General features: G+C 40.0%; 1 protein-coding gene and 1 long non-coding RNA gene across 3 annotated transcripts in view; both read right to left on the bottom strand.

Annotated features, from left to right (window-relative positions):
- nol4lb (nucleolar protein 4-like b) overlaps positions 1-17,904 on the bottom strand; it is a 170,172-nt gene that overhangs the window by 90,125 nt on the left and 62,143 nt on the right. The window lies entirely within an intron of this gene.
- Positions 9,175-11,902, bottom strand: LOC123975591. The gene is made up of 3 exons (XR_006826100.1): positions 11,702-11,902; positions 10,485-10,561; positions 9,175-10,325 (listed from the first exon to the last, which is right to left on the bottom strand). It is a non-coding gene; the product is annotated as an uncharacterized LOC123975591 (long non-coding RNA).

The following is a 17,904-nucleotide window of genomic DNA, read 5'->3' as shown; positions in this document are numbered from 1 at the left end:
TGGAAGCAGGTACAGGTACAACATTTCCACAATGGAAAACCAAACAAAGGCGAGTCGAGCCAAAGGGCCTCCGCTCAGACTAGCTTAGTTTGAGGGCGTGCCTGACCCCGCTAGCCGCTTGTCAAGCTTTATGACGTGTTTTCATTGTAATGTCACAAGTAAAGGAAGTGAAGGGCTGGACTACAAACGAGCTGTTTTCAAGCGGTTCAGAGCAGAGTTTTCTGTGGGAGATGGGAACTCCCTTTGGGCTTTTTCACTTTGCATGCACAAAAAAGACATATAACTCAATAAAGGAGAGTGGAAAAGCCAAAAAGCATAATACCACCTCTTTAATACTGGTTTCATCACTGCCGGGGGCAAAATGATGGTAGGCTACATTTATCCTATTACAGTTAGGACTAGAGAATGCAAATCATTTGTGTAATTTATCAAGCAAAACTGCCAAGTATCTCTGGTTCCAGCGTTCAAATGTGAGGATTTCCCTTATTTCTGTGGTTTGGTGTCATTGTAAGTTAAATATATTTGGCTATTGGGCTGCTGATCGGGAAAAAGAAACAAGCAATTTCAAGAGTGTCCTTGGGCATTTTTCGCTATTTTCAGACACCATATTGAATTACAAGATTAATGCTTGAGTTTAACCGCCTGTCCAGCAGTCTGACTCTCTGGCTGCTTAACTGACTGTTTGTCCATCTGGCTGACGGGACGGCACATGCTGAAGTGAAGAAAAAAAAAAAACTGAGTGAAAATAAGAGTGAGTGACAGCACAGTGCAAAATAGCATGCAGTCTAGGAACACGCAGACACACAAACGGCACTACAAGACTGAGTGTGTGTTTGTGTGTGTAAGAAAAAAAAGGGGTCAAGCTTCCAACGACCTTTATCACTCATCTGTTAAATCCACCAGCAACACTGTAAGTCTGTGTGTCTGTGTCTGTGTGTGTGTGTGTGTGTGCACACGCGTGTTCGTGTGTGTCTACCTGGATCAACATCATATTCTGAATTATCACCATGGAAACTGAACTTTCACAGACCAGACAATATACAGTATAATCCATAGAGTGGCTGAGATCATATCACTGTGTAACTTGGGAGTGTCAGTGTTGCAAAACGAGATTGTTGAGAGTTACTGTAAATGAAAACTGATGGTTACATGAACCCAAAAGCTGCCATTTCCAAAATAACAACAGGATAATAAAAGACATGGATTGCCTACATAGTGCTTCCTCTCTATAGATAACACTTGTTGTACAAGTCAGCGGCCCAAATTGATCTCTTTTTTTATGTTCTACCTGGTGTTTGAAAGAAAGAGATGGTATAAAGAAGACCTGTGAGATACTCCAACATGGTAAACAAGACGCCTTTCACTGTTTTTCCCCAACATTTGTGTTTTATCATCACTTCAGTGAGCTGTCAGAGACTCATTTTTGGATCAATGCTGTAATATAATATACTGTGGTCCCTGTCAATCACCTGAAACCAACAAAAAGGAAATAATCCTGCAAAAACATGTTGTTTTATAAACATATGCAACATCGTTGTTTATGGCTTCTGAGCTGGATGGCAGTTGACTTTAATCATCAAGTGAAAATATAATTAATTCTACGCCGAGCAATACTTGTAGACTAGCTTCAAATGACTCCTTGTGATGTAAAAAGGTTGCTACAACTGCTGATACCACTGAGAACCCAACTGTGCTGTCGCTTTTAGCTCAAGCAGTGATTCACCACTGCAGAAAGAGCCCTACCACCATGGGTAGCAATGAGATTTAAAAACATACTTTTAGAACTATAACAACTGCACTGCCACACACAAAATAACATTTTGCAAGTAGAGTTCATTCCACAACTGTTGGCCTAGAAAAAGTGAGCAGTCTCGGCTAATCATTGACTCACAAAGTGGGACACAAAGGGAGTGGGAACTGTTGTAAAGTGTTAAATCAACACTGAGACTCCAAACAAAAGGTTTCTACCCTGGGTTTCTTCCTGAAAAGGCGAGTACAGAGTACACAGGGCTCGACTCAGAAGATAAATATGTATTCTTTCTGCCAGACCTCAACCACTCCAACATCAGTCGGTCTGTCCCAGCAGCCAGCAGGGGCATGGACACCGGCGATTAGTGGAGTGTCTAACATTCTGAGCCCCGCTTAATCCAGTCAGTCACAAATCTGCCCCCAGCATGACGATTAACCCCTTTCCCTTACAGGAAGCAATCCTAGGAAAACACAGCATGGATTAGTCCTGGCAAAGGTCACTGCTGGACCAGGCTAGTTTTACCCTGACCGGGTCACCACAACTGAAAGTTCTCCTTTGAAACCAAACCAACAACAGAGGTCAACATACGTACTAATGCAAAGCACTGCCAGATAAAATGGAACCCGCTTTAACAGATGTTTTTATATCAACAGAAATCAAATGACTACATGTCATGTGACAGAAAAGGTCACTCATAAAGACAGAGATTCGTCCCCTAACTCTGTAGCTGTGGCTCTTTTATCCCAGTTGTTTTGGTTTCCCGGTTAGGTTCAGTCTCACTGTTCTCACAGCCATTTCCAAGCCAGGGCCCGGTTTCACATAGACTCTGACTATGGTTTATATCAAACGAGTCTTCACAGAGACATCTAAAAAGGTATCTGTTGAACAAAGCCATGTAGCTCTTGACTATTTGAAGCAGGACTCATTTGACGGACCAAAAATAATGCAAACGTTGTTACTACTTGTGTGCTGAATGTGTGTAAATAGGCAACAGTTGGCAAAATGTCTTTAACAACCCATGTCATGACTGTAAAGCCGATGATACACGAGGCAGCTTTCTGAGCAATCTGGCTGGGCAATCTTGCTAGTGGCAACTCCGACTATGTTTGAATGGATAGCGGCGGGCTGGGGCGGGGTGGCGGGTCAGGGATTACCGTAGTCATCTTTACTCATTACCACTGACGGCAACATTGCCCAACAACATTGCTCTAAAAGTTGCTCCGTGTATCATCACCTTAAGACTATCAGCTTGTTTTGGATTTCCTTTGCCCCCTAGAAGTTTCTAACTTCTACAACAGCATGTTAGGGCCATGGTAGATAAAAAAACTTCAGAGCCATGGGAGGGAGATAATTTTCTAAAGAAAAACACAGAGTTTCCAAGATTAAAGACACACTCACGAGAACAAAAACTTGGACATTCTCAGAGATTATAAAGTCACAAAAATGCGAGCAATAGGTTTGTTAGTTAGTGGATGAATTGAAAACAGACTCTGGGCTTAATGTTTTGGTCTCAACCCACCCTCCGTATCCAACTAGGCTATCCCATTTGGTCATGCTGGAAGGGGACTGTGATTTCACCATCCTCATGGGCTTAATTTGTTGAATCCGGTACCTCATTTGTAACAAGGAGTTTGTTTTAGATACAACATGGTACTCAGTTTGGTTAAGAAGCCTGTTTGCTTATCGTAAATAAAACTTTTGGCGCAAATAGCAGCGATCCATAGTCGGATCCGACATGGCGAGGAAGTGAATGGGGAGGCAGAGAGAGAAACAGCTGTTTCTACGTGCCTCCTCCTGCTGATTTTTATTTATTATTGTGACTGGTCTGACTATGCAAATATTTACATTTTTGTTTAGGAAGTTTTTCCTCTGAATATTACCCTGTACTCTGTATTTTATTTTTATTATTTTTCTATAATGGCCCCAATACACCATGATAAAGCTCTAAATGCTGAATTCCAGCAGAACCATAATAATCAATAATTCATTTGGCCCTTCAACCAGAGAGGTGTACTGATAATGGCAAATCTTTATCTTTTCACTTCAACTCAAGGTTGTCACTGTATCGTCACTATAACGTGCCTAAACAAGTGACTTTATTGTGTAATTGCATACCTTTTGGCGGAAAACATCCTAATAAATTATTTGACCGTCCCTCTCTGTTGCTGGAGTATTTAACACACGTTCCCTGTGCATCAAATATTTTCCAGGAAACTAACTGCTCTGACAGCAATAATCAGCACTTAGGTTCACCAGACTGAGTTGTCCATCTCTACTACAGCCAGGCTCCCTCATGAGTAGAGCCAGCTATCAGATTATACTATCAGAAGTCAGAAATGAGAGAGAAACACGCCTGAAGGTAAAGGAGTGGCTTCAGGGAGCAGTAGAGAAGCAGTAAAGGAGGAGTAGAGGAGCGGAGTTCAGCTCCAGCTGTATTATACAGCTGATCTCTGCAGGGACTTTGGTTCCACTGGTTGAGCACTGAGCACAGACAGCAGCATGGCCGCCAGGCAGCACTAGTCCGCCCCAGACAGCCGAGGTAATTACATGGAAAGGCTTCCTGTGTAACCCACTGTAGGATAACATACATCATGCTTTATGACTGACACTTTTAGCCAGAGGACCTGATAACATGACAACTTCAGCTTGGGTTATCTCTGGAGAGGTGACCCCTAACAGTTTTAGAGGCCATGAAACCTATTTTCTCAATCAGCTCTTGACTATGAATGATGGGGTCCTACATCAAACCGCTACTTTCAACCAAAGATATTGCACTTGAGAGATTTCTGCGTTTCTGGATTTGTTTTCATTCCTCCCACTGGTTTGAAGTAGGTGGAGCTTAGCTGGAAAAATGCAATGTCTGTATTTTATTTTTTCTATAATGGCCCTAATACACCAAGAGAAAGCTCTAAATGCTGAAATCCACAGCAGAACTAAAATAAAGTGTGTACTTACACCATAGATCTGATGACAGTTGTGGGACTCTTTGTCAATAAAATATGATAAAATCCCACCCACACATTCCTAATGAAGCAGATTAGCACGACTATTTAATGTTACAGAAACGTGTTTTTTTGAACCAAGTTTTCAGGGGCTTTAAAGCTTTGCTCTAGCCACTAAAATAATGTCACAAAATCTTGACAGAACAAGTGACTTAGACCTCAATTTACAATGTATTCAAACAAAACAATTGCATTGTCATTGTGCACCTTCATCTTCTTTTGCTCTTACTGTCTGGATTACTCTTTATGGTTCTTCTTTCTAAATTTAGCTAGACAGTTACTGGTTTTACTACTTTGTGACATAACTAGAAAAGATTGCACAGAATCCGATTCATCTATCAACATTTATCATCCAATTCAAATCCACAGTGTCACCACAAGACTGTTTAAAGAACTAAAACATGTTCAGACAAAACACATAACCTTCACACTAAAGTGTTTTTACATTTTCCTCGCACATAGCGACTGAATGGTTTTATTCTCTGACATTTGCTGTGAATTTACTGTGGAAAAAAAAAAAAACTTTAACCCTGTCTACAAACAAAACCCCACTTCTTTCAACTTCACCACCCACGTCTGCCTGAAGGTTTAGGTTTTGTTGAATTTCTTTTACGAGACAAAACCTAGAGAGGAAGAAAGCACAACAAACTACGCAGGTGAAATAAAGAAAATCACAGGGGAGCTTTCAAAACGTGTTTGGCTATGGGGGGAAAAGAGAAAATACAAAACAAACAAATTAAATCTTTTCATCTTTTATATTTTATTCGCAAAACATCAGTCTTTGAATAAGATCTGCAAGTTACCTGAATCATATCAGCCGGGCTTCTGAAGGACAAATTATATCCAAATCAAGTCAAGAATTATGATGAATTTCAGTGTGCTACCTGACTGTGCCAGTATTTGTTCACTTAACTGAGATGGTTTAAAACGTGACATGTGAATGATCAAATCCAAACAGGAAGTGGATTTTCTCTGTGTCGACCTGCCGTTGCTGCATGAAATGGTTTCCATTCAGTGTTTAGCATGACCTCTCCTCGTTTTACGGTTCTGCTCTAAAGGGCAGGGAACTACACGCTGCCTCAGGCAATCTTAATTAAACACTGAGTTCGCACACAACGGGCTGAACTCATCAAGCGCTGAGCACGAGTGAACCGCCCGCCAGGCCGAGGCAGACTAACACTGAGAGCTGTTCACAGCAGAAAGCTCTACATCTTTGACACCAACTGCTAAAAATAAAGCAAAGGCTGCCAAATGTCCCACCATTACCACCATAACACAGGCTAATTATAACTGTCTTAGCGATGCCTTATTACAAGTTGTATTATTGCGAATGCAAATATTAAGAAAGAGTTTCAGGGAGATCAGTTTGTATCATTAATGGCCAAATGATCCCACTTCACATCCTATGGTGGCCAATTTCTGATCCACTTTACTCTGACCTGTTGATCAATATGCAGTCTTTGTAGCTGAATTGGCAACAACAAAGTGCCAAAAATATTTAGATTTAGAATAGATTTTATTAAACAGCAATGTAGCTATTAACATGTAACAGCGGAAGTCAGCGTGCTCAAGCAGCTAAACACGCCATGTGGTTGCTGGGAAACATAAAGCTGGATATTGTGGACCTGTACAGAATAAAGCTAAAGAATAAAAAATAGTTTTGTTTGGAAGAAGAGGGTGAGACAAGAGAAAGAATAAATGTGCCTGAGACGACGCCCAGTCAAATTCTGACAGCTTGAATTATCACTCTCAGCTCCACTGCAGGGTCAAGCAAACTGGTTCAGAAACCACAGCAGACTGTGGAAACTATTTCATAGATTTTTATTTATTTTATTTAACATTTGGTAACTTAAAAACAAAAGTAAAGATCAATTAAATACTCTGCTCCTACGTCCTGTGCTGCTAACAGCACCTGTGAAGGCAGTCATTTGCTGGTGACTCATCTGCAGGGGATGTAATATGAACAGACTTTTGATCTTGAATCTTTATAATCTTTATAATAATATGTCTCACTAGCTGTAGGCCCCATCCAAACTACTGCGTTTTCGTTTTAAAATGGAGACCTTTTGCTACGTTTGCACCTCCCGGCCAGACTAAAATGGCGAAAACAAAGACCTGAAACGGACTTTTAGACGGTCTTACAAAGAAGAAACACGATGCTACTGTCAGAGTTTTGTATTTTAATTAAAATATTTTGTACCGTGCAAATAACACTTACAGCCTACACTTGTACGGAGCATGTCGCTGTTTACTTTGCGACGACTCTCAGTCTGTTTTCCGCCACCACAGTCGCTTTTAACTCCCGTGTTACATTCAGTAACAGTCCCAGCTCGCTGCTGGTCCATGCAAAAAATAAAATCTGGTCTGATTCTTCGTCTGCATTACTTTATTCTTTCGCCAAATTTTCGGTAACTACAGAATAGGCCATCTGCTTCATGTTTACAGCGGCATGTGTATCGCCACCAGATGTGTGTTTTCAGTCGCTTTAAAAAAACTACATGTTAAAACTAGCCATACTACAGAATACATCAATGGGCAAACACTATTTTCTAACAATACAAAGTCATAGATATAAGACATGTCTAAAAACAGATAAGTAGTTGTGAAACCGGAGTGCTAAGTCAACCATCTCCCTGTACTGTGTGACAGCACCACTCCTTTATCCTTATACGATGTTTATCAGCGTGTATGTGTAACATCACATTAGTCATGAATGTCCCTCCAAAAATCTCAGCGAAAAGAATTCCTCTACATTTAATGGTCTTGGCAAATAGAGTGATTCTGCTAGTGACCTTCGTGACTTCATATACTTTACATTTCTCTTGATGCCAGATCACATGGAAATGTTGACAGGGTGGATATAAGTTGGATGTCACACAAATGCCATGCAGTTACAATGCAGCAATACACGACAGCACCACTCACTGCAGCTTTCAGTGCTCCGAAAAGGCATTTCACCATGAGCCGCTGCAGGAGAAGCTTGACGGGCTTATTGTTAGAAGCAAGATTGGAGTGCTTTTCATACCAGAACTGAATCAAGTGCAAGACAGACAGCACGAAAGGTGGTTTGGAGAAAACACCTACAGATTAGATCCACTTTGACAGAAAAAAAAAAGGTGTACGGACATGCAACTACAACAGCAAAGGAAGAGGCCTGCTTTCCTGGAGAAAAATGAAACTGACGCAGAAAAAGAAAAAATCTGAAGGCTCATCCAGAAAGAGGTTGAGAGGGAAGAGAGAAATGCATAGAGACTTAGGAAGTTTGCAGTCATGGACTTTTTCTCTGACCAAAAACAACTAGTCGACTGACAGAAAAGTAATCGCCAAACATTTGCTGGTTCTTTTCAAATGGGACAATTTGCTTTACTCTGTATAAAAGAAGTGGAGTGAGCCTCTGGGTCTGAACAGTGAAGCCATTGCGTAAGTTACTAATGGCCAGCAGGGGGCGACTCTACTGTCTGTCCGATTGCATGCAAGCTTATGACAAAATGACTCTTCTTCTCGCCTGATTTGTTACCTCAGTAAACACTTTCCTAATGAGTTTATCTCAGTCACTAGTTTCAAGTCTCCTTAAACACAGCATGGTGTTTATTTAGTAAATGATGGTCCAATTCAGAGGAACATAGATGATAAAGCAGGGGATGATTTATGGCTATATACGTATACTTCTATGGTTTTGAGTCTTTGTAAATTAAGACCCTTTGGATTTTAAATTGTCTGTGAAAACAATTCAAATATTTCACCGTGGGAACTGGGAAACCCTGATTTTTGTACATTTTACAGACTAAATGGTTAATCCATTAATCAGAAATATAACTAATAGAGCAAGAGCTAAAAAAAGCAACTTATTAATTGAATAGTCGACTAGTCAACAGAAATAATTTTGTATAATGCATTGTATAATCAACGATTAGAATGAACAATTTTTTCGTCACCTTGAATGTGGGAAACTGTGACGGACAGTTTCCCCAAGCTGTTTGATAATGAATAATTTACAGCCCTGGACCAAAGGAAATATGTCACTGCGGGTTTCTGACCTTTGACAAACAAATAAATAAAACATGCAGGGGTGATATCTACCAAAATGCAACACACCAAAAGGTACAGAGGGACAGAATGAAAATCTCCAAAGAGCATTCCCAAGATGCAGCAGACAGTAGAGAAAGAGACGTGAGAAACAGAGGGACCTAACCCATCCAGAAGGGGGAGGAAGAGGATGACGGGAAAAGGGGATTAGAAGGCGGACTATCCTTCCTCCCCTGCCATGCTGCCGAGCTAACAGCCAGGTCAGGGGGAAACTGGAGTTATTTTGGAGCAGAGAAGAGAGGAGCTAAGCAGGCCCTCGCTGGAGGATTTATCCTGGAAGAGGCTCTTCTAGTCCTTCTGTCCCCTGGCAGAATACTGAGGGTGGGGAGGAGCGCTCCAGAGAATCTGTGAAGACCTTAACCCCTTAGACGCCAGACAATAACAGCAAAGGCCGGTTTAAGTCTTTTTTTTTTTTCAATCAAAGTGAGACCTGTTGAAGCTTCACACTTTTGTGGTACAATAAAAATACAACAGGGCAGAAACTAACAGTTATTTTCATTATGAATTCATTTGCAATCTATTTTCTTGATTACTTGATTATCTGATTGAACATTTAGTCTATGAAATAACACAATTCCTCAATGCCCAAGATGACGTATTTAAAATGGCGGGTTTTGTCCGACCTGGCGCTCCAAAAACCCACAGATATGTAGCTTGCAATAGGATAAAACATTTTAACTTTTAATTAAAAACAAATTAATCAATTCTGAAAAAATAATTTTGCAAATTTTCTGCAGCATATTTTAGCAAGTACTGAAAGTCAAGTGAATCTGAAGATGTGTTTTTTGTGGAAAAACAACAGATTTTTACAAAATCTGAGCCCAAACCACACCAGAACCAAGCTCCAAACCAGCTCAAGACAAAACACTTGACATTATAATGTGCCTTTTCACCTTTGACCTTGAAATGAACAAGAGGCAGCTGTATTGTGTCTGCCCACTGGCGGAGGGTAGCGGACATCTGACAAGATATCGGCATATCTTAATCTGAGTGTTGGCCTCTCTAAGGTGCTTGATCAAAACAAGTGAACCCTGCAGCTATGGTCATTCTGTTTCTCTACTCCTCGACTGATGTGCCCCGTCAGGCAGAAGAGAAATTTCGACTGGATGTCAAAACCTGTCAGAGTTTTCATAATCAATATTTTCTGTACGTTAAACTGATTCATAACGTCAAAACTCTTGTCGCCACCGGAAAACGACTTTCTTGACTCCTGACAGTGATAGAGTTATTATGAGTTTTAGAAAAAAACAACCAGAGGCAACTTTGGACAAACCATTTCCCAGGAGATGTTGTCATGAAAACGGGTATGTTTGTGCACAGTGTGCTTGATGCAGGAAGCAGATCTGTGTGGCGCTTAAAGAGTCTGTCTTTCAGCTGGAGGGCCCCAGCTCAAGCCTCTCCGTTCTGCCCTGCTGAAGGGTCCTTGTGCACAGCACTGCGTTCTTTTCAGCTCCCGGTTCAGAATCCAACCCTGATCTCTGACCCGCCTGTAGAGGGTTGCATCAGTTAAGATCTCTCATCGACACGAGCAGAGAATCATGAAATACCTTCAGCTCTGTGAACCTGATATTTTTAGCTGTGTAAATCTGTGCTTTGACATCACAAGAGTAAGAAAAGATACTTATTTTCACAATCTTCATATGTACCAGGATGAGTCCAATGCTGCTGCGTTTTAATGAACTCCAACTGTGATGCTTTCAACACTCGCTGGGACCCATAAAAACTGTTCAAAATAAAATTAACACCAATAAAAACACAGAAGCATGTTGAGCAGCAGGGAGTCTGGACAATGAATAATACCAGAAAAAGTGGTTTTCTGGTTTCACAATCACTCACTACAGTACTTTAGAATCTGTGTACCGGTAATAATGTAAACTTACTTTTAGTTATTTAAGCTGATTAGCAGAGTATTTAGTAATTACTTGAAGTCTCTCTTTACAGTGAAGGGGCTATTAGGTCATTACTGGACAATGATGCCAATAATATACATGCTTTTTAATCTTTTAAAGTTCAAATTTATTTATATAGCACATTAAAAAAAAACAACACTTGTTGACCAAAGTATACAGTAGAAATATATAAAAAGGTCAAAGTGTCAAAGCTCAACTCAAACTGAAAACCAATTAAATGAGGTAGGTCTCAAGCATTGACTTGAAAATTTCAGCAGTCCAAGCAGTTCTTATTTGGAGGTTTAATGCTTTAACATAAGCTCTACAGGACATGTTAAGATAGCTTTTTGACTGACTGCATTTATGGATGGACAGATAAAACATTTTAGGATTAAATCAGAAAACTCAACAATGTTTTGTAAATTATAAACTATTACTGGGTATTTTCAGTAATGGGCATTAGAAATACACATGAAAATCTCTGTTTAATAACAATGTTTTTTGTTATTTCCCCTGAAAAGCTACTACACTGCCCTCCTGCCACCACACGTCATAATGGTCCATTCAAATGAGAGGCCACTGTTTAAATTCTTGGCACGCGCCACCGATTGTTGCTCGCGGTGTGCGGGGTGCTTGGTCATTCCGCATATATCCACCCAACACACACACACACACACAACACACACACACGCATGACCATCGCTCAAGCACGCACGCGCAGCAGCAGAACAATGTGCGTCAGTCAGGAGGAGCACGCTGGCCTACTGCACTCTGCTTTACACCAGAAACACGGTCATGAATGAAAATGACAACCAAACTTGTCGCAGGACGGAGCGGCCTGCTGGAGCCACGCATCCAAACACACTGCTTAAATGTGAGGAGCGGGTCTTTATAAGGAGCTGCGGGCGGTGCGCGGCGCACGGAGCCCACAAACAGCCGGTGTGAGAGCAGAGCAATGACACAATACAACTTACTGAAGCGCTCCGGTCGGCAACTAACCGACCGCGACGGAACAACCTGCGCTTTTATTTCCTCGCGATTTAGTTGGTATCGACCCAGCTGATCAGAGCGCCTTGTCAATACAGCGTCCAGCAGCACGACGTGAAGTGACCGCAGAGGAGAGATGAGAGCTCTGCTGCAGGCTGCTGGCGTTTCTGTCACTCAATCAGTCGCGAGCGTGCAGGAAGCGAGGAAGTGGAGTGGGGTGGGGAGGAGGAGGGGGGTAAATACAGGAAAACACTCTGGAATAAAAATAAATAATAAAAACATGCATTAAAAAACACGCCTTCTTACCTTCACTGCAAGATCACAAACGTGAAAGTCGACCGCCACGCGCGCTTTCCACAGGGCTGTTTTCTTGTTAGGTTTAATCGTTTATTCATTCACCTCCAGCTTCTTTTTATTGTTTGTTTTTTTTTTTAAATGGACAGTATAACCGGCTGCATGCAGGGAGGGAGTGAGAGCACACAAACAGGACCCTCAAGACTCTGTGGCGACCGGAGGGGGGGCGGGGCCACGGCTGCTTACATCACAGTCCGAGAGAGAGAGAGAGAGAGAGAGAGAAAATGGACCGTACTACACACCCAGTTGTCAGTTTATTAGGTACACCTAGCTTATGAGAGAGGTGTTTCTACTATTTTGTCCACCCCATTTATATGAAACAGAAACACCTTGCAACTCTGCAACAGTTTCAACAAAAACTGAACATTAGGACCTAAAGACGGGAGGATTTACTGACTAGTTTAGTTTATTCTAGGTGTTCTTACAACTGAGTGTATACAGTCACATTTACAGTGGCCCAGCAGAGACAAATCAAACATAACAGAAAGAAATCAGCTCTCCTCAGGATTGTCGCGGACGTTAATGTGACAGATTGTCGTGTTGCTGTCAAAACTCACAGCTATGACTTTTCATATTTGAACTCTTGACCTTGATCTATTCATGTGAAACCAATTTATTATCCTTTTACATACAACACAAAACAGGCAAAGAAGCAGCTTGTCAGACACAATGACATAAATACATTGTGGAGAAACATCTTTCAGTTCTGAGCTGCTGTTATCTGTAGTATTAATGAAAAAAGTAATTCAAAAGTTTTTTTTTTTTTTTAAATGAAACAAGTGGCAACTGCCCAGAAACATAAAAAAACTTTACACAGACAGCTGTGATTTCCAATGAAAAGAATCTTCTCAGTGGTCCTTAAATATACACACATAGGCTATATTAGAAAAGCACATGCTGGAGTTGCTGTTTTAATATATTTCTTGGACAAACAAAGCCGTCACTGACACAGGCAGGATTTTTCATTTCTTTTGCACACTGACCTTTACACTGGATCGCTCATACACAAATGTTTAAACATACCGACCACTATCTATACTCATGAAGCTGCTGGCGTGTGTCTCTCTCATATACATTTACATGGCAAACCTGCCACCTATAGGCAGAGGGTCAAACTGCGGTGTAATTAGCCATGCATGCCCATGCACAGGACGAAGTGCTGAGGGAATTGCAGCGCTGTATGTGTTGATAAGGATGCTTATCGCTTCCTGTAACACAGAAACCACTTGAAAAGGCTGCTTGGACCCAGAGGAGATTAAACACTAAATGTTCTAAAAGAAATAAATTACAACTGGTTTGGAAATTTCACACACTCTCTAAAATAGTGCAAATACGTTTATTTTTTGGTATTAATAAAATAAACAAATGAATAAATAAAGCTTTCCTAACTCTATAGTGTCATTAGTTTGTTTATTTGGATCTCTCTCAAGAGTATTGATTTAAAAAGTTTATAGCCTTTCCGCCTTCTCTAATTAATATGGAAGCATCTTTAGTCTTTGTTTCAGTGTTAAGTTTTAGCTGTTTTATATCTGTTCCAATAATAATAAACTTTATTTACATAGCACCTTTCATACATCATAACAAAAGTTATCTCTGGGCACTTTTCATATAGAGCAGGGGCCACATTATAGAAACTTTCTGAAATCCTATCTTATCTTAGAATAAGGAATTTAGCCATTACAGAACCGTCCTGACAAAAGTATTTCCTATGTTAGGAATCTCAAGTTAGGATGGCAGAGACCCTGTCCTGCATTCACCCATTTGTAAGGTCTGTATGGAAATTACAAAGAAGATAGGGAACAAGAACAATTGAAAGGCTGCTCAAACTGCATGATGACGCTTTAAGTTTCACCAGGTATTATTGGTTATATACACTGATCAACCACCTGCTGGTCATAATGTTATGGCTGATCGATGTATATTGACCGCTAAGAAGATTAATTTTTAATTTGATCAGCATGTTGTCATCCTCGGATGGTAATTGGGAAGAAAACGTCCCAAAAAGAGGGGGGTACCTCTCCTCTGCCGACACGATTAATGCCTCCAACTGATCGTTAAAAGTGAACGCCCGTCTCTGTTCTTGTCCATCATAGCAGCTAGCGACAAGTGAAGCGAGGCGGCCGTGGTCATGGATACTCCTTGGAGTCTCCTGTATGTTCTAATCACAGACAGGACGAGAGACGATTGAAAAGATGAGTTTACAGATTTAGTTAGGAAGTCTGCGATAGGATAGGACACAGCCGTGAGTTTAGGATCTGTAATGAGGCCCCAGATTTAGACAATACTCTTTATAATAATAAAATGCAGCTTAACGTGTTTAATAGAGACCTTTAGGGTTTTCAATCTTCCAACACAAGTTTCAGTTAAGAGCAGCTGAGGCCTTAAGTATTGGTTTAGAGCAACAGTCACTAGTATATAGTTTTGAGTGCTTCCCATCACTGTACCATTATGTTCAATGCCGTTTTACTCTCATCTGAATGCAGTTTCAGGGGAAGTTTTATTTTCAGTGGCGAGCTGCAGTGTCACCTGGGCTGCCTCAGAGGGTGCTTGAAAAAAGGGATCAGAGAAACAGTGCTGTGACATGGTGCTTTCACTATCTGCTGTGTGCTCTTATAGACCGTCAAGGGGATTTTTATTGCAAGGCTGTTTCCATGGCATTTCTACTTTATTGGACAGTATACACTAGAGAGAGTCCGGGCAGATGGTGAGAGGATAAGATGTGATAAAGGTCATGCCCCTGGTGCATAACCCACACGAGGGCTTCAAACCAGGAGGAAAAGACTTATATATGTGGTCTGTTGTATCAAGTAAAAGCTCCACACCAGATGTATTTTGTATTTCCAGAATTTATCTATGCAATAACACTGTATCATCATTCTCAAGACCACAAGAAAATCTACCTAGCAAGACAATTTGGCAGGCTTCCATTCAATATCTAGGGGAGGAAAAGTGAAATTAACTTTATGCTTTTGCTTTTATGTATTTGATTTTAGTTAGAAATTATGTTTATATAGGGCTGGACAATAAAACAATAACAATAATTATCGCAATATATATTTCTTTTCTATAACAATATAACAAATGTTCAATAAATATTCAATAAATGTTTGACTTTATTCACTTGAATCATACGCAAATTAGGACTTATTTTCTTTATTAAGATGTTTATTTTGTGGGGGAAAAGGGACCGAAAAAAGCTTTTACTTAATTTGACTCGTGCATATTTGTTGACAAAGATTTTATCATAATTATGTTCTAACTCAGATTTGTGAAGTGATCCACTGTTTAGCATCTAGTGTTGACCATAATTTAGAGTTTAAACCAAAATTAACCATCAGGTTTCTTCAACTTCCAATGTTATGAAACAAGTTGTGTCTCAAGTCACTGTGAACTTTTTCTGTATTAAACCAGACCTGGATCTTTTCTCCAACCTTAAGTGATATCAGTGCCTAAACAACACCACAAAACAAGCTCTGTAATGCTGTAGTCGTTACAAAGTCAGATAATTTGGCTGAAAACAAATAAGATGTGTTGCCAGTGAATATTTTGCCTTTCACGTTCAGTATCAATATTTTTGTGACATGCCGGGTATGTTTATTAGCATTTCCTTATTATGTTAATATAATACATAATCTAGTCCGTCAAAACGTGTGGTTGTATATAAACAAGACAAGTTTGAGTTTGTAATATTTTTATAGCTACCCGGTGGCATGCATTGTTGCCTGTTTGATGTGAGGCATATTGAAACTCCCTGTGTATTAAATATGCTAATTAAATTCTTGAGGCGGTATTATGCTTATTTTCAGGTTGAAAATCTTATTTAGGGGTTGTACAAGAACAGGTTTACATGGATTCCTTTTTTAAAAAAAAACACCATATTATTTTGTCATGCTGCACATTGCTGCAGCTCCTCACCCTGTGTTGAAGGCTTTGTTTTAGCTATGGAGTGATACATCTTGTCTCTACATGATCTTTGTTGGGAGTTGCACATGCGCAGTTCCCAGTTAAGGACTACTAGCCAATCAGAAGCAGAGAAGGGCGGGTCAGCGAGAAGCCGGTAAACAACTTCGGTTCAGCTGTAGGCTACATGTTGCCGACCAGCTTGGCGATATGGACCGGAGGAAGAGTTTCAGAGTGGTGAGTTATTAATCGGTAACAAAAGTATCTTTCATTCATAAAGTTTTAACTGAGCTCTGTCTCTACATCACAGGAACAACTTTATGTCCATTGACTGCCTGGAGGGTAACTAGTGTTTGGAGGGGAGAGGAGAGGCAGCAGGCGGACGTCTTGTCACCGTGTGCTTGCAGCTCAGTGTTTTTCCACCGGTGTTTTTGAGGGCGTGTCAGACTAGTCACTCGGCGAGCATTATGACACGTATTTTCTTGTGACATCACAAGAAAGCGGAAATAAAGGCTGGACTACAAACGAGCTGTTTTCAGGCAGCTTTTTCACTTTGCAAACCTGTTACATGCACAAAAAAGATATATAACTCAATAAAGGAGAGGGGAAAAAGCCAAAAAGCAGAATACCACCTCTTTAAATATGCTAATTAAATTCTTCCAAGTCTCCTCATCTCTCCACACAGATCTGATGTTTTTCGTCTCCTCAGTGGAAGCTTGAGTGACGTAGAACAGATAGGTAGAAATACCTTGTCAGGTGAAACACAGTGTTGTTGTGTTGAAGCTATAGACGTTACTGAGTAGGGCTGAACGATTAATTGACTCTGAAATGTTCTTTCTCATATTATAATAACATTACCTCATAATAATAATTCATGCAATTAAAGCATCACCTAGTGTATGTATATCTATCTGTTGGTCATACTACACTGATTTATTGGTTGTCTGTTTTGAATAATAATGAAGGTAAAGAGCTTAAAGATGAATCATCTGTCATTTAATATATTATTATAATAACACACACGTTACTGTTTCATTTATTTATTTTATTTTAATATTTTTTAAACACACACACGCTTATATTATTTTTAATATTTATTTATTTTATATTTATATATATTTTATATATTTTCTATTATTATAAATTTTTTTATTTACATTCAAACACAACTTTTACTGTTTTATTTACTTATTTAATGAAATGTATTAAATTAATTGTTCTTATGTAATTTATTTGTAGCTTTGGCAATATTGTTGATATACATTCCTGCCAATTAAACTGATTTGAATTGAATCGCGTATTAAATCGCAATTAGATTACTTTCCAAAACCGTTCAGCCCTAGTACTGAGCACAAACTAACTCAAACAGCTCATCTGGCTCAAACATATACTTTAAGGTTGTTGGATACGTGTTAGTGTGTTGTTATTGATGACGTTTAGATGCATCACGTTTACTGAGCCTAAGCATCAGATTGAATTACTGTTTCCTTTCACTTGATTATCACTTGAATTGCTGAAAAGAAATCCAAGATGTGAGCAGTGAAGTTCTGGGACCAGGCTAATGTTTAGCTACTGAATGAACGTACAGAGATTTGGAAAAGAAAACCCGGTGGTAGATTTGCTTTCATGTAGTATTATTTTTCAGCCTACAAACTGTGGACAAAGGGTTTTGTCCTCAGCCCTTCATCAAAGCTGTTGTACCGCCAAGACTTTTATCTCCAAATGTAGGTTTTTTTTCCCTCTGCTGTCTTCTTAACGGTCTTATAATAATTATAATAGACCAACCCCCAACCTAACTCCTCTCTGCACGCACGCACGCACGCACACACACACACACACACACACACACACACACACACACACACACACACACACACACCTCCTCCCAAAAATAATGAAATGTCTTTCCTCTAGAGGTAGCTGAAATAATGGGCAG

This window comes from Micropterus dolomieu, linkage group LG08, assembly GCF_021292245.1.
Source record: "Micropterus dolomieu isolate WLL.071019.BEF.003 ecotype Adirondacks linkage group LG08, ASM2129224v1, whole genome shotgun sequence".
In the NCBI taxonomy this organism is placed as follows: Eukaryota; Metazoa; Chordata; class Actinopteri; order Centrarchiformes; family Centrarchidae; genus Micropterus; species Micropterus dolomieu.
The sequence above is the reverse complement of the archived record's forward strand: the minus strand, read 5'-3'. Positions and strand labels throughout refer to the sequence as shown.